Source organism: Natator depressus, chromosome 14 (assembly GCF_965152275.1).
Source record: "Natator depressus isolate rNatDep1 chromosome 14, rNatDep2.hap1, whole genome shotgun sequence".
Taxonomy (NCBI): Eukaryota; Metazoa; Chordata; order Testudines; family Cheloniidae; genus Natator; species Natator depressus.
The window spans coordinates 4,534,833-4,560,988 of NC_134247.1; the positions used below are offsets into that span (position 1 = coordinate 4,534,833).

Consider the following 26,156-nt stretch of genomic DNA (forward strand, 5'->3'; position numbering starts at 1 on the left):
TTTGGGCTTGGCAGGTTGAGAGGTGGCTAGGTAGAGTAATGAGGGGGTATATCTTCAGTGTGGTGAGCTGTGTGTCTTCATCCGCCGATTGACTTCCACTTAGACATGCCATGTGCTTTTAAACCTCATTCACCGCTTGGGGAGTGTATTACTAAGCATCCTACCAAACTTCTACAGGAAACTGATGGATGGCTCGTGTGGTCTGTCATCCTGCCTTGTGCCAGAGCTCCCAGCTAGGCCTCGGCTTATGCCGTGAAGCATGAGGATTGATACCTCTTGGAAAGTGGCTGTTCTACTTTGATTTTGAGTCTTTTTCATGTTGGTTGCTGTTATACGCACTATTTAAAAATGATTAGGTTGTGAAATAGTCTGCAGACTTACAGAATCTGAAGGCCTTTTCTAAGTAAAAAAGGCCTGTCTCTTTTGCAGCCTGTAACTTACAAATCCCCCTGTGGATTTAAATATAAATTTAGGAAGTTTTCTCTATAGCAAGCTCTGGACGTGCCCTTTACGCCACTTGGATCCTTTGTTGCAGGGTGCTCCTCAAATGTGTCACTTCTGTATTTACTCTGAAACTTCGTGTCACGTTGAAAGGTCTTCAGAGGGCTGTTTTATCTCATTTGCAAACCCACTCAAAGGCTCGCTGTGTGGTTAACTGTGAAATGCCTGCCACCCACCTTCCTGAAGCATCCTTGGTTAAGGAAATGCTTTTTAAATTTTGTCTGAAGCCTCTGAGACTGAGGAGATCACCCTGTCTCTCCTTAGGTCACAATGGGTAGCAGTCAGGTCTTGAAAGTAAAACAGAGCTTGCCCAAAGTTGAGACAAATGTGGGGAGGGAGCTGAGAAATGAGACAAAAGCAGAATCATAGAATAGAATATCAGGGTTGGAAGGGACCTCAGGAGGTCATCCAGTCCAACCCACAGCCCCCTCAAGGATTGAATTCACAACCCTGGGTTTAGCAGGCCAACGCTCAAACCACTGAGCTATCCCTCCCCCTGCTTTATTCAGCCTGGGGATTGAAATTATCTCAGGCTAGTAGACAGTGGGGCTGATTCTGCACTTGTGTACACCAGGGTGATCCAGAGTAACCCTATTGCTTTCCATGGCATTGCTCTGGATGTATGCCAACATAGCCAACAGCAGAATTTGGCTCGGCAACTGCTCCATTTGCCTGGATCTGCGTGGGCAACATCAGGAACACTGATGAGAAATGTCATAGAGAGATTTGCAGCTTATAGAGTCATAGACACGTAGGCCTGGAACGGCCCTCGGGTGACCATCTAGTTCATCCTCACCCCACCATGGTAAACGTTAGTCTAGGGCAAGATTCGCTGAGGCTTTTGAACCTTTCAGAGGGACCTGTGCCAAGGGTCGTGAATGTGGGTTGAGTTCTGGGTGAATCTGGGTTGGCTTTTGGTTTCAGTTAGAAACCAGGCAGAGCTCTGAGGTTTGGACTGAATTTCACTTTGAGCTTCGGGGGCTTGTCTGCATTTTAAACACCAAAGTTGGGTAGGGGCGGGGGAGATGCAAAATCCATCTGAACCAACAATACCAAGATGAATATTTTTGCAGAGTAATTTCATCCTTTCTTGTATATCCCTTCCCATCATACTTGATTGCCTTGATTGTCTGTGTAAGCAAAAGTGTCTCACCTTTTCTAGCTATCCTCTACCTCCTTTTCCTTCCATTCTGTGATCAGATATCTGCAAGGTGGTGGTGGTGGTCAGTAGAAAAGGGGTGAGGAGAGGTGGAGCCAATGGATCTGGGTTTACAAATACTGTAGTACAAACGTGATTACTTTTTTTTTTTTTTTTGATAGAATAGCCAAGTTAGCACAGCAAATGAAAGTAAATGCAGATAAGTGATTGAATTTGAATGTTCAGGCTATGGCACAAAATATTACTTGAAAATTAATTTAAACTGGCTTGGACTGGGGAAATTGTCATGAGGTCTGAAAATGGGTTAAAGGTCCACAAATAAACAGCTCTGATAAATGGCAATCTATCAAGTTGCAGGGAAGATACTGGAATGACCAGTGGATATGCCTACACTAGGAGAAATGATCAATGTTAGGTAAACACATAGTAGCTAACCTTGACCTTTTTCCTAGGTCATCCCAATTTAGCTGTTTCAGATTAACTCCAGGCTTCTCCTAGGATTGACCTTGACCAGCTAGATTGAGGTAAAAGGTGTTACCCTGTGTCTACATCAGGACAAAGGTTGAGGTTAGTTACACCCTCTTAGTGACAATTCTACCATTTTTCCTATTATATCCATACCCATTGTTAAAACTAGTTTTATTTAACATGCGTGCTAATGCAATTCACAGATGACATTGGGAGGAGCTGAGAAGATATGTCAGAAGAGAAAGGATAATATAAAGGGGCCTAGATACTTGAGAAATGTGAACAAAGAATAGCTAAATGGGATTCTGTTAGGAAAAGTGGAAGTCAATACGCTGGCAGGGGGAAATAATCCCAAACTCAATAGGGGGAAGCATCTTGGGAGTTGGTATGACAAAAGAAAGCTAGAGGTGACAGTGAACAGCAGATTAGAAATGAGCTTGGAATGCAACAGGGCTGTGAGAAAGGCAAGTAATATGGATCTTGACAAATGGGGTGGAATACAGGGTAGAGCAGGGGGCTAGAGAAACTGACTAAAACAGCGAAGGTCAAAGTTTGGATGCCTAAATTTAGGCACCTAAATAAAAGTGGGCTGCTTTCCAGAGGGACTGAGCACCCTCAGTTAACTTTCAGTGGAGTGACTCCTGATTTACATAGTTATAAATGAGAGGCGAATCAAGCCCTTGGTCTTTAGCTGCCCCTGCTTTCTAAGTTTGAAAAGCTTTAGTTTGGGTTTGCAGTTGCTTCTCTTGCCTGGCGTGCCCACAGTTCTTGCTCAAAGGGTCTTTTGTCAGCTCATGTTTAGAAAGTGTTTTTTTTTTTTCCAGGTGAAATCCTACTCTGGGTGGTGCAAAGGTGGTGCCTCTCAGGTTCCCTTCCCCCTCCACCTGATCGGCTTAAATCTTAAGTTACACTTTGAGAGCGGATGTGGGAGATTCCTGTTTATGGCTTTCAGGTAACTTGCCCACCTGTGCTATCTGAATCAAACTGAAACCTGTTATTGCAACAGCTAGTAAGGACCTAGAAGGCATTTTACTGGAACACCAGTTGCTAGTGAAACCCTTCCCATTTAAAGAACACAATCCCCCCCTCCCATTCCACCCCCAGCCCATTAAAGGCTACTCAGGGGATGGCGTGAGTAAGCAAAGTTTCACCCTTGAACCTCCAAGCCAGCTGAGACTTGAGGACTCAAACTCTGGGGGCCATAGTCAAGCACTGGTGTAAGTGGTGGAAACTCCTTTGACTGTGATGTTGCTGGACCTGTTTAGAACATGTCTGAATTTATCCCTTGGTGTTAAAACCCTGGGGCAAAGAAGGGAGAAGTGACCACAAGGGTTAATATTTCTCTAGTAGAAAAGTTTTCTGCTTTGTTGTTGGATACAGCCTGGCAGCACTACCAAGGGGAGCTATTAGCATGCAAATGCACTTTGCCTCATGCTTTTTAATCTTTTACTTCTCATAATTGCGGAGACTGCTTGTAATTTTTGGACAGGGCCAGGAATCAGAAGGTAGTTTCCCCTCAAAAGCAGCCGCCATTGCTGCTGTGTTGTTGTGCTTGGATTTATTTAATTAATTAATTTATTTATTTGAAGCTATCAGATTGAGTGAAATAAACTAGTTGCTTCCCCTTCCCTCCCACAGTTCCGGGACTTATGCCAGTTAACTCCAGAGTATTAGAGAGGCTTAAGATGCAACAACAAAAAATGCAAGTGCTGACCTTTTTATGAAATCTTGCAAACGTTTTTGCCTTTAGTGTAATGTATTATTTTATGGTAAATAATAAACACAAGGCCAGGTCCTCTGCTGGTGTGAACTGGTGACACTCCATTGACTCCAGCTGAGCTATGTGGATTTATATCAGCGAAGAATCAAGCCCATGTAAACTTGGTACATAATATGTATCAGTTACGCTTTTCGGTAGGAATAAGTTTGTCCCAAAATTCCAGATCTAAACTCTGGGTCTGGATTGCAACCGTGTGTCTCTTTCAAATGGCAATGCTGGTTTTGTTTTGTTTTCTGTCTAACTACTGTGATTTTGTTGTGAGTCTTGCAATATTTGATGTTTTTCCTTAAAGCCTCAGCTCCTGGAGTTTTGTGATGAGGCCTCAACGGAGATCAGGGCCCTATTGTGCAGTCACTGTGATTGTGCACTGAGCCATCAGAGAAGAAGATTATAGTCTAAATAGACAAGCCAAATAAAAGACAGGAGGAAAAGCAGAGGCACAGAGAGAGAAAGTGATTTGCTCATGGTTATACAACTAGTCAGTAGCACAGTTCCATTGTGGATTCATGTCTCCTGATTTTCCTAGTCGATTGCCCTCGCTGCTAAATCACACTGCCCCTGACACTGTGCTGGCCAGCAACTGGCTTCCGTATTTGAAGGCAGTTATCCTCTCCACTGTACCACCAATATCTGATTTCTTCTCTTGTCTGCAGTTAGTGACTGCTTCATCATGACTCACTCTTGTGTAACTTTGCTTTTCCTGTGGTCAGAATGTGTGAGCACTTTGTTTCTGAATTACACCTTTATCTTCTTGTAGGGCCTGATTCCCAAAGCATGTAAAAGTGAGAGGGTATCTCTCCATTGACTTCTTTGGATCCAACCTTTCTTATCTAAAGTATTTGTAAAAAATACTTTGAGTGTAACAGGCTATGAGAGAAGGTTCTGATTGCATCAGATGCAGGAAACCTGTGTTACGTACGCTGATATTCTGTGCCCAGGTGCCGCGACTCTCTCAGTTCCTTGGTGTTCCTGGAATCCCATACACATCCAGTCGTGCCATCGCTTTGGCCCCAATCCTTCAGGGACTAGCGTGTGTGTCAGTGGAGATTGGTGCCAGCACAGCAATCCACCTGTGTGCGCTATGCACTTCAGGATCAGGGCCTGGACCCAAAGGTACTGGCAAAGTGAGGTCTGCAGAAGAATTAAACTCCCCTAGTACATTACCACGTACTAGATGGAGAGAATGGATTGCACAGATCTGCCAGCGTGAATGCACTCATCATATCAAGCACAGATCCTGCTCCTTTGCTGGCTTAGTCAGTAGCCATCCCCTGGCTTGAGTTGGGATGAACACAGAAGCTAAGGCATCCTTCCGGTAGTGGAACCAGAAATGCTGACCCAAGCCCCTTTCCTTTCATGCAGGCTGCTGTGCTGCAGCCTGTCACATGAGTGGGATAAAAGGCAGGAAGAATAGCCCCATCTGCTGAGGAGGTCACTGGGGATGGGTCAGGAGAGGATGAAAGCAATGACCTAAAGTCACAGCGGAGGTTCTCTTAGTTACACTGTGCAGTATAATCTGTGGGCAGCAGTGTGATGTAGGTGGTGAGTCAAACCCGCAGGGCTGGTTCCCCTCCTCACCCCACTTCTCTTTTGAATCTCCAGTTTCCAGCTCAATAGAATAATAAGAATGAGGGATAGGAAAAGACTTATTAGAGCGGGTCAGAAATGATTCATCAAAGCATCCTTTTAAGGTGAAAAATGGGTCATTTCAGAAACCTTGGCAAGAAAACGTTTTCCTAAAAAACCCTGAAAATGGTTCAGTTTTTCCAACAATAATCCCCCAAATTCACTGAAAAAAAATCATTTCTTTGGATTTTTGTCTGGACACTAAAATACATTTCCCCACCAGCTCTGCTATTAGGCCATTAGCGTATCACCTCAGCAGACTGCGACAGAATTGTTCCCTGCTGTACATTGTCCCGTGTTTTGTCTTTCCTAGTTGTAAGTATCTCAAGTGGTCGGCACTTATGAACCCACTTTCAGCTCAAATGATTCTGGGACTCCAGTCTGGGATTTACCTGTCACAGCTAAAATGATGTGCTACTAAATCCTTCTGGAAGGATTAGTGTGATGGATTTAGGTACATAACTGTGATGGCCTTGTTTTCTGTGTACTGCACCTTTAAATCTCTACGGACTGCTGTGTGTTCAGTTCCTGTGTATGGGTCAGTGCCAGTGTCACCCAGGGAATACGCTGTGTGCTCTATCCTGTAGACTTGACTTCTGTTCTTTCTTGTTTTATTTTTCTCTTAACTGAAAATGACAACCAGGCTGTAAGTGTTTGCTCATTGTCTGGCTGCAGGAAAACAGCAATTAGGATCTTGATTGAATGCTTTTTCGATACTATTGTGCCCCTTTCCACATGCTCACCCAGACCTCCCTGTTTAATTTTACATGCAGGGCACCCCTGCAAATCAGATGCCTCTGGTGTACTGGCCTGGAGGCTAGCTCACTTTCTGGACCAAGGCATTTCTTGCCCGAGTACCTTCCTGAATCAGTGCTCAGATGTGAAATACAATGGCTTGTTGGTAACTACTCCCCTTCCAGCTGAGGAGCTTAAAGTACCTTTGGGACATTCATCCTTTTCACTGTGAGGTGTGTAAAGACTATCCTGTTATCCTATTTATTGCAACACCAGAGGGATAAGTAACTTACTCAAGATCAGAGCAAGTTGGTGGCAGAACTGAAAGTTATTACAGGCAAGGCTCCTCTCACCCTGGTATCTTGGGTGTCCTACAAGTGCTTAAACTGGGTAGCAAACATTCCAGACAGGAGGCACCAAACACACTGGGGGCTTCCTTCTGTATCGGAGACCCGTCTAGCTAGTTAACTAACTGGGATTTGAGAGCCCGTACGAAGTGGCAATAGAATTCAGGGAGTTCTGCGCATTAACCACAGTGCTGCATGCAACCGCTGATATTCCCCCCTCCAAAATAACCCACAATTAATCTTTTAAAAATGATCTTCCGCTCCCACAGCCCATGCTGGCCTCTTTTGCCAACACCGATAGGAGCATTTTGTGTCATAGAGTAGCCATCGGCGTGCAATACTAAAGGTTCAGATGCAATTGGCCATACAGACTTGACATCTCCTCTGCTGTCCTTTTCTCTCTCACTTCCCCCACCCCTGCCCAACCACTTCCCACCCTCCCCTCCTGTCCCTGACCATTTTAACTTGTTTCCTTTCCTTGGAGGAAACATGACTTTCCCATTGATGGAATTCACCAGCCCACAATGCCGTGTGACACAATTTCCCACTCTGAGCATGCCTCAGCACAGGGGCTGGTGCTGTAATGGTGAGTGGCCCTTTTCTGAGCCATCAGTATGACAATACCCCGGTCCATGCTGCCATTAGCTGCCCTTTTGCTATTAGTACCTAATGAAAATGTAACCATATTTAACCCCCCACAGTCCTAGATTAGCAAGAAAGGGGCCTAACTGGATTTAATTCTTTTGTATGATAAGCATCAAACTCTCCATTTTGATTGCTCCATCCCCTCTCTAGAGAGTCAGTAAAGCTGTGTCAGGCTAACTCTATCCTCTCAGCTGTCTATCACACAATGGGCAAAGTATCTTTTGTGGCATTAACGGCTTTGGTTGGAGGGGGGGGGGAGCTGAAGAGGAGAACAATGTGTGAGAAGCTGAGGCTGTGGGTTTCCCACACGGCCAAATATGTCTCCCTGCACCCCCCTCTGGGACAAGCAGATCCGCAGCAGCCCTGCCCACAGCTGATCCCAGCTTGATTGGCTTTTTTTTTTTCATTGTGCTCTCAAGAAATGAAAATCCTTTCCTGGCGTGAAAGAAGAGGCGTGCCTTCAATCCCCTCCCTCGGACTGATTGGCCATGTCATATGGTGGCCAAAGCCACTGTGATTAGTGTATGTCTGCCTGTGTGTGTGTTGGGACTGTGCTGGGGGAAGGGAGGGAATGACCGATATCCACAAATTTTTTTCCATATTGATTTCTGCAGAGATGTTTATTCATTGCACCTGCTGGCTGCCTGCCTTTCTCCCGCCCAAAGGCATTTCTCTCTGCCTCTCCCCAGCCCTGCAGTTATGGATGCAGGAGAGAAGGGTGTGATCCTGAGGATGTTACTCTGGCATAGGAGAGCAAAACCTTGCTTACCCCTCTTCTCTGCATCCATGACCGTCCTTTTAGTGTGAAAGAAACACATGTCAGTGGAAATCTCTTCACCCTGAGCAGACAGGAAAATACATCTTAGCAGCTATATGGAAGAGATGTCTCTTGTACTTCTGTGTGTCACTATGTTCATGAATGCGATTGGTTAATGGTATGTGTTAGATAAACACAGGACTTGGTCATGCCAGCTTCACGCATACATTGCTCTGCAATTCACCTTAATCCTGACCTGCAACACTCCCTGCTATTTCAGTCCTGACTCCTCACACAACTCTGCCAATACACCCCAGTCCTGGGTCCCTCCTGAGCACAGACAGCTGGTTGCCCTGTATCAGATGGGAAGATCGTCGCACCGATCCCAGCGTTCTTTCTGCAGCTAACATCACCAGTGTTGAGGAGAAGATTATGAAACGTCCACTTTGCTGGGCTGGCCATTGTATGCAGATGGCTCATACTTGTCTTCTGAAGCAAGCCCTCTTTTCTCAACTTAGTCATGGTAAGAGGACTCACGGGGGACAGAGGAAACACTACAAGGACGTCCTGAGAATATATCCTAAGGAGGCATTGACCCCATGAATTGGGAAGCGCTGGCTGGCAATAGACTGCAGTGGCGTTGCATCACACATCAAGCCTCAGCCCGTTTTGAACAGAATCACCTTGCTCAAGAGGCTGAGAAATGGCAGAGGAGGAAGAAAAGGGAACAGCCTCCTGGCCAGCAGTTAGGCTTTCTCCAAGCAACCACCTGTCAAATATGTGGAAAAACTGGTACAGCACGGATTGGACTCCTCAGCCATCGGAAGTCTCATCAGGGACTTCCTTCCGGCAGAAACCATCCTCGTATCGAGGGATAGCTGCTACCGCCGATGTTAGGGTCCAGCAATGGAATAGCAGGGCTACCCTAGGCCAGGGCTGCCGTGAATTGGCAGAGCTGTGTGTGTAAGGAGTCCAGGATGGAATAGCGGGAGGCTGGAGAGTTCAGGGGCATCAGCAGAGCTGTGTGTGAGGAGGGGAGCCCAAGGCTCGAATAACAGGAGTTGCTTCTGGTCAGGATAAAGGTCATTGTCAAAGCTGTGTGAAGGAAATCTACAGCCCCTGCCCAGCTTATGCCTGCTGCAAAGTCCTATGAGCACCTTACTGTCATGATTCAGAAAACCAAACATCCGTGAACCTCCCGTAAAGGAGCCTGGTACCATGTGATCTCATGTCATCTCACTGATCTCTTGGTGAGAGCCTCCGATTCCGTTGTCCAATGCCACCACCAAAGATCCCAGGGAGGCAGTCAGTTTCCTGTCTGGAAACACAGGCAGGTGGCACAGTCTGAAAGGCCATGACTGGCGGGGCTGCATGCTTGGTCATCGTTGTCCCCCGAGAGCCCAGCAGGGGAGGATTCTCGGACTTTGTGGAGCAGGTGCGTGTGTCGTTATGTCTGTTATACGGGTAGACACGGAGGAGGCTGGCTGCTGCCTTTCTTGCTTGCTAGTGCAGTCAGCGGCTGCTAGCCCTCTTCCTCATGCGAGGAGGTTAACGAATGTTGCATTGCACTCACCGTTAACCTGCGGAGCCTGCAGAAGGCATCGGTGCTTGTTCCCGACGCGTTCTTCAGAGGGGTGGAGCATTGCCACAATAAGGCAACATCTGGGCTCAAGTTATACCTGCTGCAACTCCCTTGACCTCACTGGGCTAACACCAGGGATACATTTGGCCCTGCCAAGCGGCCTGTAAGTAGATAGATTGCTCTGATGGAAATAGAAGCCTGGGGCCTCAGTTCAGGGCCACCTGTGAAGAGCATCCACCTCCGTAATATGTTCCTCTGATTGGCATGATCATGTGGCAGACCACAACTGGCTAGAGTGGGCCATGAGGTGTGTGTCTCTTCCCCTAGATATGAAGTCAGGGGGTGGATAGACTAAAAAACAAGGAATCCAGAGTTCCAAGCATCCAAGTGATGTGGAGATTTGGTGCCTGGTCCCAGCAAGAAAGACGATCGCTCAAGCAACAGAGCGAACTGTGGTTCTTAATGGGGCTTGGAGATGAAGTGGCATTGAGGGCCATGGCGGGAGGAAAAGGGGGGGGAGGTGAGGAGGATGGAAGGGGGCTGCTGGCTGTGTGAATGTGGCCAGCTTATTGTTCTGCAGCTTTATTCTTTGGGTCTTGATGGGGCTGATTTAGAAATCCTAATCAGGGAGCAGTCTGAGCGCCTTCCGAGTGTGACACAACTTGAGCTGCTCCAGGGCTCCTTTGTTCTCTAATGACAGCTGACTTCATGCGGCAATGGGAACAGTTTGAACATAACTCCACACTGCATGGGCTGGCAGCTGCACACTTAACTCTTTCTTGCCCACCCGCCTAGATTTGGGGCGGGGGTAGGGTGAGGAGGATAATCAACCAAAATGCAGCATGTTGGATGCTCTGCGTTAACTCAGGTGCCCAGACATTAGTGCCTCTCCTGAAAACCAGTGTAGCCTGCTGAGGGAACCTTGGAATCGAGAAAGAATAAAGGGCCAAACCCTGGTTCCATCGAAATCAGTGGGTGTGTGGACGGAAGAGCTCAAGCTGCCGTTTCCAGGAAATAACAAATACGGCTGTTGCTGCAGAGGTTCATGGGAACTAAGGCTGGTTGCAAAATGAGACAAAGTTTTTCTTCCCTATTTTTGCTGGGTCAAAATTCAAAAGTTCAGTGTAAAAATTTTGTCGGCTTTTTGAATTTAGAAAAAAAATTCAGACGGCTCCAAGGTACACCGTGTACAGCAGAACTGCAGAGTTACGAACACCAGAGTTGCAAACTGACCAGTCAACCACACACCTCAGTTGGAACCGGAAGCATGCACTCAGGCGGCAGGAGAGACCCCCCCCCTCCAAAAAAAAGCCAAATACAGTACAGTACTGTGTTAAATGTAAACCAGTAAAAAAGAAAATCAGCATTTTTCTTCTGCATAGTAAAATGTCAAAGCTGTATTGAGCCACTGTTCAGCTGTAAACTTTTGAAAGAACCACCACAATGTTTTGTTCAGAGATACGAACAGCCTCCTTTCCCGAGCTGTTTGTCACGGTCCTGTTCTATGGTGTAAGAAACTATACAGAATAGAACTAAAAGTTTAATTCAATACTCCCCCTGTAGTGTTTGCACCAGTACCTCTTAAGGTAAAAGAGCCGGTCTTTCTGAGCGCCGTATTTATGAATAGATAGCTATTCTTGGCTCTGTCATTGAACCACTTGAGCAAGTCACTTCCCTTTGCTTCGCCTCAACTTCCCCATCCACAAAATGGGGATAATGACACTGACCTACGTCTAGCACAGGACTTAATTTATTAATATTTAAAAAGTGCTCCAAGATCCCTGATTGGAGGGCATTAGGGAAGTGCAAAGTGTTAATAGTCAGAGATGTTCTTCCCCAGCCTAACCTGTTTGGAGTATATTTTATTGTCTCATGGATCACAGTACAGATCCAAGGACATATCATTAACCAGCTTGCCATTCCTAGAGAGGGAAGGCAGGTCACTTCAGGTACTTTTACACTGCGATTAAAAAAACCCACGGCACCAACCAAGTCTGCGAATGCCTGGGCCAGCTGGCTTGGGCTCGCAAGGCTCAGGCTATGGGGTTAAAAATTGCTGTGTAGATGTTTGGGCCCAGGCTGGAGCCTGGACTCTGAGATCCACCCTCTTTGCGGGGTCTTCGAGCCTGGCTCCAGCATCAGCCTGAATGTTCACACTGGAATGCTATAGGCCCTGTGAGTCTGAGTCAGAGAATCAAAGAATATCAGGGTTGGAAGGGACCTCAGGAGGTCATCTACTCCAACCCCCTGCTCAAAGCAGAACCAATCATCCCAGCCAGGGCTTTGTCAAGCCTGATCTTAAAAACCTCTAAGGATGGAGATCCCACCACCTCCCTAGGTAACCCATTCCAGTGCTTCACCACCCTCCAATAGAAAAAGTTTTTCCTAATATCCAACCTAAATCTCCCCCACTGCAACTTCAGACCATTACTCCTTGTTCTGTCATCTGCTACCACTGAGAACAGTCTAGATCCATCCTCTTTGGAATCCCCTTTCAGGTAGCTGAAAGCAGCTATCAAATCCCCCCCTCATTCTTTTTTTCTGCAGACTAAATAATCCCAGTTCCCTCAGCCGCTCCTCATAAGTCATGTGTTCCAGACCCCTAATCATTTTTGTTGCCCTCCGCTTTCCAATTTTTCCACATCCTTCTTGTAGCGTGGGGCCCAAAACCGGACACAGTACTCCAGATGAGGCCTCACCAATGTTGAATAGAGGGGAACGATCACGTCCCTCGATCTGCTATCAATGCTCCTACTTATACAGCCCAAAATGCCATTGGCCTTCTTGGCAACAAGGGCACACTGTTGACTCATATCCAGCTTCTCGTCCACTGTCACCCCTAGGTCCTTTTCTGCAGAACTGCTGCCTAGCCATTCGGTCCCTAGTCTGTAGCAGTGCATGGGATTCTTCCGTCCTAAGTGCAGGACTCTGCACTTGTCTTTGAACCTCATCAGATTTCTTTTGTCCCAATCCTCTAATTGGGCCAATCCTCTAGTTCCCTCTGTATCCTATCCCTCCCCTCCAGCATATCTACCACTCCTCCCAGTTTAGTGTCATCTGCAAACTTGCTGAGGACGCAATCCACACCATCCTCCAGATCATTAATAAAGATATTGAACAAAACCGGCCCCAGGGCCGATCCTTGGGGCACTCCGCTTGATACCAGCTGCCAACTAGACATGGAGCCATTGATCGCTACCCGTTGAGCCTGACGATCTAGCCAGCTTTCTGTCTACCTTATAGTCCATTCATTCAGCCCATACTACTTTAACTTGCTGGCAAAAATACTGTGGGAGACCGTATCAAAAGCTTTGCTAAAGTCAAGGAATAACACGTCCACTGACCTGAGCCAGCCGCGGGTCTTTCATCACTCTGTGTGTCACTGTGCCTCAGTTTCTCATCTGTACCATGGGGATAGCAGCTGTTCCCTGCCTCACAGGGTGTTGTGAGGATAATTAGGTTAGAGTGCGAGGTGCTACGATACTGTGGTAGCGGAAGCCATAGGAGGATTTAAGTTCGATTGTTTGAAAACTCTGCTAGGAATAATAATGATGATTGTGCACCCAAGGGTGTTTGGTTTAGAGTTCATTCCCGTCTCTCTGATAATAAATAATGACCAAGCTGTGGACTGAGTGGGCGGCTGGGGGATGGGATCGATACACGGAGTAAAGGAAACATTTGGGGCACGTTCCGCCCCTTGGTAGCTCCCTTGAAACGCAGTTGGCTTCACACAGCTTTAGCTGAGAGGTGCAAGAGGATCCAAAGGTCCTGAGGTGTGAGCTTTGGCGTGTTTACACTGCCAAATGCTGGCTCTGGTAGCTTCTCTCTCTGGCTTTTGTCATGCAGGATAAATGAGTTCTCACTGCCCCCTCCCTTGATGGCCTTGGCAGGTTCAATTAGTGGATTGATCCGTATTGATTTGCTAGCACCTGTGTCCCCTGTGCCATCCCTTGTTGACATTTCCTGATCGCCTGGCCATGCTTGGCCAATGTCTCCGTGGCAACAGAGACAGGGGATGCTGTGCAGTCCATTTGTCACCGATTGTCACTGTTTTGTTCTGCCTTGTAGGCGCACTCGATTGTGTTCCGGGGGAGGCGAGCAGGAGCAATACGGCCTTGTCTAATAGGCATGCTGTGGGGAAAAGCCGAGGAGCCGGCTTTGGAGGGAAACTAAAACCAGTGGCCGTGACTCGATCTCTGCAGCTCAGCAGGGCAGAGTCCAAAGCACCTAACAGAAACCAGCCCCAGCGCCTCAGCCATGAGACAACCTTCACCTGCAACAGCACTTTTATTGGTGGGCCAGAAATAATCCCCCTGGTTTCAGTGGAGTTAGGCCACGGGTGAATTGTGCGTCTATATCACTTGGGACCTTGGGAGGTGTATTTACTGCTCCGCTGTCCTGTCCCTGCTTTCTGTTACTGGGATGGGAGGAGGTGTGTTGTGGGGAGAGCAGCACACCTCACTAGAGATCAGCCATTGCTCAAGCTGCAATCCGTGGGTGCTCAGCATGATGGGTCCCAACTCTCAGAGGGTCATGGCCAGCCTGCCTTTCCCATGTTGCTGTATACCATGGGGGTCCTGGCTAGATGGGAGGAGATACCCACATGGAAAAGGAAAGGTTGAGAATCACTGCTTTGACTAGTCCCACTTCGATGTCCTCTAGCCCTCAGAAGTCCTCCCTTCTGTAGAAGTGGTACAACCCAGGCAGCGGGGCTGACCCCCCCGGCCCCCACAAATCGGTACTTGGTGTCACCCCAGAAGCTCGCCAGAGAGCTTTGTAATTCCAGAAAGAGACAGGCTGGGGTAGCCTTTATAAATATGGACACTAAGCTCCACCCTGATATCTCCAGTGATCTGCCCCCCGCCTCACATGTGCATCGCAGCGGGCCGGGAGCCAGATGCTGGGTAGCTGCTGCAGGATTAAGGAGGTGAGTGAACAGGCTTTCATAAATCCCACATGAAAGAATTTCCCCTGTGGCCTCTATTTGCCCCTGACACACCGTGAAATATATCAGTGTAGCACAGTAAACAGTGCCACCACTGATCTGGGGGCTTGTGATCTCTCGGGACATCTCTCTTCCTGGCTCCCCATATTAACTGCTCTGTGGTTTCACTTATGCGTGGTTACACCAAGCAAGAAGCTGGTAGCTGAAGGGAGGGTGGTTGTAACTGACTTGACTAGGCACCAATTAGATTCCTTTGCTTTGGCAGCTGACCTTACGATGGCCACTCAGGCTGACACATTGCGCTCAAAAGGGAACCCAAATGCAGATCCCTGCATAAGACTGGAGCAGACTCAGGGCCTTTCATAGAATCATAGAAGATTAAGGTCAGAAGAGACCTCAGGAGGTCATCTAGTCCAACCCCCTGCTCAAAGCCAGGACCAACACCAATTAAATCATCCCAGCCAGGGCTTTGTCAAGCCGGGCCTTAAAAACCTCTAAGGATGGAGATTCCACCACGTCCCTAGATAACCCATTCCCATGCTTCACCACCCTCCTAGTGAAATAGTGTTTCCTAATATCCAACCTAGATCTCCCCCACTGCAACTTGAGACCATTGCTCCTTGTTCTGTCTTCTGCCACCACTGAGTCAGCCGAGCTCCATCCTCTTTGGAGCCCCCCTTCAGGTAGTTGAAGGCTGCTATCAAATCCCCCCTCACTCTTCTCTTCTGCAGACTAAACAAACCCAATTCTTTCAGCCTCTCCTTGTAAGTCATGTGCCCCAGCCCCCTAATCATTTTTGTTGCCCTCCGCTGGACTCTCTCCAATTTGTCCACATCCTTTCTGTAGTGGGAGGCCCAAAACTGGATGCAATACTCCAGATGTGTCCTCACCAGTGCTGAATAGAGGGGAATAATCACTTCCCTTGATCTACTGGCAATGCTCCTACTAATGCAGCCCAAAATTATGTTAGCCTTCTTGGCAACAAGGGCACACTGCTGACTCATATCCAGCTTCTCAGCCACTGTAACCCCCAGGGCCTTTTCTGCAGAACTGCCACTTAGCCAGTCGGTCCCCAGCCTGTAGCGATGCATGGGATTCTTCTGTCCTAAGTGCAGGACTCTGCACTTGTCCTTGTTGAACCTCATCAGATTTCTTTTAGCCCAATCCTCCGATTTGTCTAGGTCACTCTGGACCCTATCCCTACCCTCCAGCGTATCTACCTCTCCCCCCGATCTTAGTGTCATCTGCGAACTTGCTGAAGCTGCAATTCATCCCATTGTCCAGATCATTAATAAAGATGTTGAACAAAACCGGCCCCAAGACTGACCCCTGGGGCACTCTGCTTGATACCTAGCTGTGGAGCCCGACAATCTAGACATCGAGCCGTTGATCGCTACACGTTGAGCCCAACAGTCTAGACAGCTTTCTATTCACCTTATAGTCCATTCATCTTTTATAGCTGTACTTACTATGGTAGGGGTAATCAAAAGTCAGGCTTCAGAACACCCTTGCAAGGGTCAGGAAGGAATTATTCTCTTTCTGGGTACAGCACTCCCCTCTTTGTTGTCTTCTTTGAATTTTTTTGCATTCCTCTGGAGTGTCAGGAATAGAACAATCTGCAATGTACAGGAAGCCAGATTTGTTGGATCAATGGGCCCACCTGGTATTACATATCCTCTGTACCTCTTTTTAAAATTTGTATGCAGGGTGGAGGATAATTCTCTGAAATCCTGAGAATCTGTCCCCTCCCGCTTGGCTGCCCCTTTTTAGCAGTTTCGAGGCCTCCCGCCAGAGCCCACTCTCAAAGCACAGCTGGGCCAAGTCACCCGGGCAACTCGCTTGGTTTCAAGTTTTGTTGCAAACCCCAGACTCAGGCCATCTTCTCCAGAGCGTTTACCAGAGTCCAGGGACTTTTTTAGCGAGGCTGGGAGGAGATGGCTTAGGGAAACTTGGGCCAGCCTGCACTGTCAAACGGCAACCCGGCAGGATGAGGCAGTTTTGGTTGAGTGTGGGGATTTGCTCCAACTGAAACGCGGCAAGGGCTGTGTCCTCTGCAAAGTCTCAGCATTTCCACCAGTGAAGAATGTGATGGGTTTCTCAGCCTAGTCCCTGGTGGCCATTCGTCCACATCCCGTGATTCAGCGTGCCTGGCAATCTATATTCAGGAGAGGCTTATTATGGGAATAGCTAGTGGTGTTTCAGACATCTGCCTGCTTGTTTTTGTGAGGAGGTGTCACTGGCCTGGGCATACTTTGCCACTATTACCTGAATATTGAATCTGGCAGGAGTTTCCAGCTGCTTTGCTAACCTTTTCACACAGTCCTAGCTGTGTCCAGCAAGAATGAGTGTGGCCAATCGAGCATGTATTCCTTTGGGATTGCAAAGCAGATCCAGAGCAGAAAACACTTCGGGAGAAGATGGGTAAAGAAGGAAACTGAGAGACCCGATGGGATGGAGGCAGTGAGACTGATGGGAGAGCTGGTGGGTCATTTGTTCACCACTTGATTGGTGGGTAGCTCAGCTAGCTTGACTGAACCCATCAACAGCTGGTAGATGAGGTCAGTAGGGAGCTGGGGAGGGGGGTGAAGAGAGGTTCATTAGATTCTTTGAGCTTGCTTCTAATGTCGAGGCTCGTCAGTGCTAAAGCTCTTTATTGGTAGCCGCAGAGGTATCTGCATTGAGGCAGTGCAAAGGAATGCCTGAAGCCTATCTTGTGGCTTAACCCCAGAGCTGCCAGACTCACTGCGGTCCGTGGTGTCAGGGAAAAGGGGGCTTAGGGTCATATTGCTCTGGCACAGAGCAGACACTCTTTTCCTTCTTGGGTCTGCGTGGTGCAGCAGAAGTGACTGGGATCAGCAGAGAGAGAAGGGAAGGGTTTGACTTTGTGTGGAAGCTCCCAGTAAGGAGTAACAAAGGGGGCCCCAAAAGACTAGATTTTTGTCATTTTATGGTAACTGGAATAAAACAGCCCCTCCCCCCCACCCAAACATGATGGGGGAAGAGACCAGCTCTTGGGGGACATCCCTGTGTGATGTCTAGCCGAGGTTTCCAGAGTGCCTGTTTGTTGGGAACTCAGGAGGGTTTATCAGATTGTTTGGGGGCAGGGGGAAAGGTTATTATGGGGATGGTGAATGGGCAGAGTTCAGTCAACACTCAATACTTAAGGTGCTCGCAACTTAGCTCTGCTTTATTCTGTGTCTGGTTCCAAGTGACTGTGCTTATCGAGAGCTTCACAGCACCACGCCCAGGCTCAGTGTCTAGAAGCTTAGCCCTTAAAGGCAGAGTCTCCGACATCTCAGGGAGAGTCCTTACCCAACTCTCAGCCCCATGAGCTGGCTTAGTGTCCAAAACTCAAACCCACTTTGCTGGGGTTTCCCTTTAGAGAACAAACCATAAATCTTAGCTTCAGCTCCTGCCTAAGCTGGCTGTTTTTAGGGTTCCTCTCCTCTAGCAAGACTTCCTGCCTCACACCCTTCATCTAGGATAGGATACAGAAGGACCTAGACAAATTGGAGGATTGGGCCAAAAGAAATCTGATGAGGTTCAATAAGGATAAGTGCAGGGTCCTGCACTTAGGATGGAAGAATCCAATGCACCGCTACAGACTAGGGACCGAATGGCTAGGCAGCAGTTCTGCGGAAAAGGACCTAGGGGTGACAGTGGACGAGAAGCTGGATATGAGTCAACAGTGTGCCCTTGTTGCCAAGAAGGCCAATGGCATTTTGGGATGTATAAGTAGGGGCATAGCGAGCAGATCGAGGGATGTGATCGTTCCCCTCTATTCGACACTGGTGAGGCCTCATCTGGAGTACTGTGTCCAGTTTTGGGCCCCCCACTACAAGAAGGATGTGGATAAATTGGAGAGAGTCCAGCGAAGGGCAACAAAAATGATTAGGGGTCTAGAGCACATGACTTATGAAGAGAGGCTGAGGGAGCTGGGATTGTTTAGTCTGCAGAAGAGAAGAATGAGGGGGGATTTGATAGCTGCTTTCAACTACCTGAAAGGGGGTTCCAAAGAGGATGGCTCTAGACTGTTCTCAATGGTAGCAGATGACAGAACGAGGAGTAATGGTCTCAAGTTGCAATGGGGGAGGTTTAGATTGGATATTAGGAAAAACTTTTTCACTAAGAGGGTGGTGAAACACTGGAATGCGTTACCTAGGGAGGTGGTAGAATCTCCTTCCTTAGAGGTTTTTAAGGTCAGGCTTGACAAAGCCCTGGCTGGGATGATTTAACTGGGAATTGGTCCTGCTTTGAGCAGGGGGTTGGACTAGATGACCTTCTGGGGTCCCTTCCAACCCTGATATTCTATGATTCTATGATCTCTCTGACTCAAAGAGTGACACAAAGCACTCAATTCTCCCTTGCACCTTGTGAAATCATTTACACCCAAGCAGAATGGATATAGCACCTTGCCATTCTGATCTGGTAGCATTTTGTCCTCATTTTGCACTGGTATCCATGCTTACATGAGGTGACTGGCAATGGAAGATCAGGGCCAAACACGTTTAGGTGCCTACATTCTTGCTGGTAAGACTCATCTGGTTTCAGCTGCCAGGAGGAGTCACCAAAAGAGCCCTGGATCTCCATATGGGGTCCTGGAACCTGACATCCTGGTACAGGGGATCCAGAAGTTCTGGCCCCTGAAGGGGCGGGGGGGACGGGACTTGTCACTGGAGGGTTTTGGTAGGTTGAAGGAGTGTTGGGCAGGGTGTGCCTGTCCCTGAAGGCATGTAAGAGATTTCAGCAGCTCAAAGTAGCAGGATGGGTTTTTTCAGGGGCAGAATAGGTCGTGGTTGATCATGTGGGGGTGCAAGAGGATCTTAGTAACTAGGGGCATTGTGGTCAGTTGTCAATGAGGGAGCGGGAGGCTTCTAGTAGCTGCGGAAAAGGGCAAAGTTGGAGAGGGGCTGGAAGTTGATTTCAGGGATCTTGACCCTGAACAGGGGACAGCACTCTCTCTCCCTGCAGCCCCTATTCCTGCCCCTAGGTCAGGAATTCCCTGACACCGGGTGGATGAACTGATCTGCACCAGTCTTCCCTTGGCGGGTACCCCACACGTGTCATGCAGTAGGAATTCCAACCATGAGAGGTCCAGAAAAGCATCCAGGAACAATGTAGCCAACGAAGGGGCGGGGCTGTTGGTTGGGAGAGGAGGGGGGAATGGGGGGTTTGGATATGATTTAAGTTCAAAAGAGAGGAAACGTAATTTATATAGATCTATTAAAGGGAACCTAGTGATCATGAGCGGTGCCAGCTTCACAGCCCTGGTTGAGGCATGTGTTAATCTGCTCTGTTTTTTACCAGGTGCAGTGCTAGAAAGTTTTCTTTCAATCGGAGCCAATTTACGCTCAGGTCATGGCTGTCGTGCCTTGTTGCACAGTGATTCGAGTCTCTGCTGCTTCTAGTTGATCTTGACAGGTACTCTTGGCTGCTACCTGCTTACATGGGTGCTCATCACTCTAATATCTGAATGCCCCATAACGTGTATTTATTACTGCTGTCCATCACTGTTAGTATCTGGCTCCTTCCACACTCCTCAATGGCTCTGTCCTCACAATTCCCTCCTGTGACAAGGAACGTATTATTAGAGCTGCCCCCAAAACTTTTCATCGGGTTATTTTGGGGGGGAAATGGCTTTTTGAGCAAAAGGAAAAAATTCTGCGTTGAAAATTTTCATCTTGGTTAAAATATTACTGGTGTTTTGACAACAACGCTGGAAACTGAAAACATTTTGGTAAAATTTTGGAGTTTTGGTTAAAATTTACAATTTTCAAGAACTGAAGACTGAATTTTTTTTAATGACCACACACACAGACACACACGCACGCATTGGCTTTCAAAAAACCTTGAGAAGTTTTTGGTTTTCTAAAACAGTACATCTTTCAATTTTCGCCTTAATGTCTTGTTGAAAGCCTCTCTAAATATGTGGTGGGAAACGAGGGCTGGAGGAAGAATTTTTTTCCATATCTGTGAAAAATTGGCATTGTTTCTAGCAGCTCTAATCGTCTCCATTTTGCAGAGGGGGGCCGGAGGCCCAGAGGGACACCGTGTCTACATTAGGACTGCATTGCTGATATGGGTATACAGGTACACTGGCTATACGGCTAGCATGGGCACAGCTGGTACCTGCAAAGCTGTACTTTTACCAGTCTAGCGCATTCCACCATGCCTGAATGAAACAAGCGATACTGGTAAAAATGCAGCTTTGCTCGCATAACTGCATCGACAGCAGGGACTTCTGCCAGCACAGCTACGTTGTTCAGGGATCATACCCCCGACGTATGTAGCTGTGCTAGCAGAAGTTTGTAGTGTAGACGTGGCCTATAATTATCAAGGAAGTCTTTGGCAGAGCAAGAAATTTAACCTAGGGATCCAGAGCCAAAAGCTTATGTCTTAATCCCAAGAACACACTTCCTCCTTCCTGCTTCAGCAATGATGCCAATATAAGAACCTAGATAAACAGATAAAAAGCTTGTGATGTTGGTAAATGATGCAAAGCCCTGGAGATCATCCAATAGGATGCAACTTGGAATAATCTGATTTTTAACAGTTTTACACAGTTTGGCTTTCGTTTTCCAAAATTTTCTTTTCCTTTTTTTTAAAAAAAATCACATTACCTTTTTTCCCTGGTAGGAAAAAAAAATTAGGAAGGAACCAACCCTGCCCTACTCAAGTGCACTCTATTTCCTTCATTTAAACTTTATTTACTGTACCCTGGGATTGCCTAGCGCAGAGCATCTGTTGAATTCTTCATGCAGCGTGTACCTCTGTCTTGACTTCTATTCCCCAGCCCAGATTTAAGAGGTAATTCTGGGCATGACAGATCATGAGTTGCCAGCAGTGTGATGTGTCATCCCATGGGGTGATTGTAATGCATACCAGCAGAAACGAAGAAATGCCACCAAGCTCTCTTTAGCTGGGAAAATCCAGCCAGTATTTGGGAACAGGTCTTCAGAGGTGAAAGGCCAACCCAGTCAGGACTTGATCCAAAGTCTACTGAGTTAATGACCCCCTTTCTACTAGCTCTGGATCAAGCCCTAAACCACAGTGCTTCCCCTAGGGATGTTCTATAAATTACTACTCAGATTGAGCGGCCCTTTGTCATGCAGATGAAGGCCAAGGACAATGCCAGGACCCTTCCTAGCACTTCTCAGTTCGGTGTCTATCTTTATCACAGCTGTTCGGAGGGCGTTCCTGCAGTATCTAGTCATGCTGATGCATAAACAGGCTCATGGATAATTTAGTAACTTCAAAGGGATCTCCGTGGACTGTTTTTTTTCTAATCTGAGTGCACATGGGTTTTTGTTTTTCTGTTTTATTTTCAGATTTATTTTGCCTGTGAATTTTTGTGAGAGTCTTTAACAAGCTTATAAAGTGCTCAATATGGAATGAATCAGAGGAAAGGGCAACCCTGCCTGAGTTTTTCAGATTGTAGCTCTAGCCCTGGGCTTGCGACCTCGAGAAAGGGGCCTGTATACTGCAGGGGTAGGTATCTGTTATCTCCAGGGAGGAGAACAGACCCTGCTGCATCATAGGTGGGGGAAAGAATGGGCTGTTCAGAAATTTCTGACAAAACAGTTTGTCATCAGGACATGCCTATTAGTTGAAGTTGAAACTTTTCACAGGGAGCGTACCAATTACAATGCAACTTTATTGGGAAAAGTTCCTGAAGTCCAGGATGGAATTTCTGACATATGAGAGAGAGAGAGAGAGAGCTCAGAATAGCCAGTTTCTCTGCCTGATTAAATCCATGGACTTAAACCCCGGGACTCCCACACCCAAGGAGTTGGAGTAGAAAGGTTATTTTACTTCTGCATTTGGCACTGGTGTGACCGCTGCTGGAATACTGTGTTCAGTTCTGGTGCCCACAATTCAAGAAGGATGTTGATAAATTGGAGAGGGTTCAGAGAAGAGCCAAGAGAATAATTAAGCGATTAGAAAACATGCCTTATAGTGAGACTCAAAGAGTGCAATTTATTTAGCTTCACAAAGAGACGGTTAAGGGGTAACTTGATTACAGTCTACAAGTATCTACATGGGGAACAAATATTTAATAGTGGGTTCTTCAGTCTAGCAGAGAAAGGTCTAACATGATCCAATAGCTGGAAGCTGAAGCTAGACAAATTCAGAGTGGAAATAAGGCATCCATTTTTAATGGTGAGCATAACTAAGCATTGGAATGCCTTACCAAAGGTTGCGGTGGATTCTCTATCACTGACCATTTTTAAAGCAAGATTGGATGTTTCTCCTAAAAGATCTGCTCAAGGAGTTACTTTCGGGGCCATTCTCTGGCCTGTGTTGTACAGGAGGTCAGACTAGATCCTAACAATGGTCCCTTCTGGCCTTGGAATCTATGAGAAGTCAGGCCCGGTGGTTATGGAATATAGAGTTAGTGTCTCTCTGGCCCCATGAATGTTTAATTATTTATACCAATGGGAACAGCCCCAGCTTGGTAGGCTATTAACTTGGTTTTTAGGAATCATCTGCCATACCAGCGCATAGACATCCGTTCCCCCGTACTTTTGGATCTGCCAGCCTCCAGAAGGGGCAGAATATGCTGCTGCTTTGACTGGCCATAATGAATGCTACTGGCTGCAATGCCCCAGCTCCTCTGAGCCATTTTATCTTTGCCTGCCCTGTTCAAGCAGAACAGCACAGGGAACCTCCGCTCAGCAGCTGGAAGTCAGAATTTAGTCCTAAGTTTGGTTCGTCAGTCCAGTTGACTGTGAAACTGCGAGCAGAGGCTGCCTGGAAGTCTCAGTTGTGATGTGGACAGCAGTTGACAATGACTTGTACTGATACCCATCAACTCACTGACCTTATGCTATTGAGCGGGGCCCGTATTCAGTAGACCTGGGGTGCCATCCGAGCCATTCAGTCTCCTCTTTCAGAGACTTTTCTACTTAAATGAAAGCTGTCTTCAGCTTGTCTCTTCCCAGGAACACAAACCTACTTCCTCGAAACTTTATAACCCCACAGCTCAACTGGTTGGGTTGCCATCAACAGGACACAGGAGCATGATGGGCCAAGGAGTTGATCTTGGTAGGCTCCTCAGCACCTCTGTATGTAATTGCCTTTTCCCCCATCCACTTTTCCCAATGCCTGCATCTTGTTTGTTTTTTGGGCTATGCTGCCATTTGGAGACAGGACACTCTGCTTTTAAATATGCAGCGCTCCGAAGCCTTTAGATATCAACCATTTAAAATGAAAATTTAGCTGTTTAGAATTGTAATCATTGTGATTTATTATTAAATATCTAGCCTGGGATGCAACAGCTGTTGGCCGTCATCTGTGAAAGAGTTCAGTGCTCTGAGAGTCCATTTTCTGTGCTAAGGTAAGTAAATGATGGACAGCTGAATCCATTCCTTTCGTCCATGCCCAGCAAACCTTGGAAGAGGTGAAAAGCAGCCTTCCTGTCAAATGCCTTTGGAGGAAGCTCAGTAATAAAAAATAACATACCTGCTTCCCATCCTTCCTTGAACTTGCTTTGTCTTCTTGCAATGACATGACTCCGGAAGGATCCCAAATCACTTTACAAACTGATTTGTAAGCTTTATGTGCTTTACCCTGAAATGCAGCTACCTCTGGGGTGGAACACAGAAATGATTTGAATAGCACACAGAACACTGCAGAGCTGCTTCGGGAGAGGAAATGAAGGAGAAGGCCATATTTAACTCAAAAGGCATGGGGAACTCAGGGTAGCAGAGTGTAAATTACCCTTTTTGGCCCTTAACTAGGGCACCAGTGCCATGAGGGCTTACAGCCAAGGAGGATGAGGTGGTGAAATGGAGATTCATTTGCATTCTCAGATGCAGCAGTTCAGGCCTTGCTGGATTACACAGCTGCCTTGTTGATCAGTTTATGTGCGAGTCAGGGACTTGCTCTTATGACATGTAACCACTGGGGAGACCCTTCCGCTCATACACATGTGGCGTACCAGGAAGATGACGAGGAGGAGGAGGCTCTTACGCTGTTGCCAGCTTTGTTGTGCAGCTGCTCATCTGAGAGCCGGCTCCAGAAACCTGTGTTTGCTTTGGCTATGCATATTACATAGAAACAGTCGTATTACAACGTTCGGAGAGGAGGGGGAAGAGAGAGGGACCTTGTGTATTTCCAGGAGTGATAAAGTTCCGCTTACAAGTGGTGACAGGGCTTTGGGCTGCCTTTGGTATCGGGTTGCAGCTTGGATGCCGGGTCACAGCTTGCGGTTGATCACAGGCCTTCACCAAGCAAAAGACTCACAAGTTATATCACGGAACCAGTTGGAAGTTTTTGTTCAAAGCTTTTTTTCCCCAGGTAAAAATGGCCTTTTTTTCTGGCAAAATGAACATTTGTGCAGAAAACTTTAGTTTTTTTTCAAAGGTTTCTGATTTTTCAACATTTCTCCCCCACCTTGTTTCCTCCTCCTACCTTTTTCCCTTGAGCCTCTTCCCGCTTTATTTTGTTGTTGCCATTTTGCCACTAAAAGGGATGGGGGTGGGGGAAGAGAAGGAATAAAAACTAAACCCAGCCAAAGAAAACCTTCTCCCACCCCCCCAAAAATGATTTTGAAAACTTAAAATCTTGGGGGATTATTCAATTGAAACAAAACTGGAAATTTTTTCACAGAAAATTTTAAAACATCCCTTTTTTGAGAGAAAAAATACTCACCATTTTTCTACTGGCTCCACTGTTTAATCTTCTCTCTGGGAGAGCCAAAATGGCGTCATAACCTTTTTGGGCATCCCCTGCCATCATGGGGAAGTGGGCAGACTTTACCCATCCTGCACTTGCACCAAGGATGCTTGGAGATGGGTCTTGAGAAAGGCTGTTCTTGCAATTAGCTGGTCATGCTGAAATATGCTTGAGACCTATGAGAAGAGAAGCATGTAGTGCGATGGTTATTATACATATCAATACAAGACAGCTCCTGCTCATGAGAGTTTACAGTCTAACTCATGCCCCAATCCTGATACATTACTACTATGACAGGTTTCAGAGTAGCAGCCGTGTTAGTCTGTATTCGCAAAAAGAAAAGGAGGACTGGTGGCACCTTAGAGACTAACAAATTTATTTGAGCATAAGCTTTCATGAGCTACAGCTCACTTCATCGGATGCATTCAGTAGTTTCCACTGAATGCATCCGATGAAGTGAGCTGTAGCTCACGAAAGCTTATGCTCAAATAAATTTGTTAGTCTCTAAGGTGCCACAAGTCCTCCTTTTCTTATTACTACTATGAGTTACTCAGGGCCTCACTAGACAGTTCATATGAAGTGAGTGGGAGAGAAAGTATTAACCCCTCTTGATCCTCAATGAGGAACTGAACCACAGAGAGTTAAAATGCCCAAGGTCCCAAAAGAAGTTTGACAGAGCTAGGGATTGCACCAAGTTCACCCGAGTCAGAGACCAGTGTTTGAGCCACAAGATCCTCCTTCCTCAAAGTGCCCAGAGCTTTCCCACTGTGGTTGGTGCTGACCCCTAGAAAGCCTTTAGTTGTCTAGTGCCAGTCTCAGCAAGGAAGAATTGAGCAGCAGCAGCTTTTAGGAAGCATTTATTCCTCTTTTCTAATGGCATTTTAAGTGGGGTACCCTGTATGAGGTCAGAAAACGGTGTCCCATCTGTTTCTAA

The 26,156-nt window shown here is 47.0% G+C and overlaps 1 long non-coding RNA gene across 1 annotated transcript in view; it reads left to right on the forward strand.

Moving 5' to 3' along the window:
* LOC141998630 (uncharacterized) overlaps window positions 1-26,156 on the forward strand; it is a 630,544-nt gene that overhangs the window by 204,662 nt on the left and 399,726 nt on the right. The window contains exon 2 of the long non-coding RNA XR_012641872.1: window positions 2,953-3,080. This is a non-coding gene — a long non-coding RNA (uncharacterized LOC141998630). The remainder of the gene's footprint in view (window positions 1-2,952; window positions 3,081-26,156) is intronic.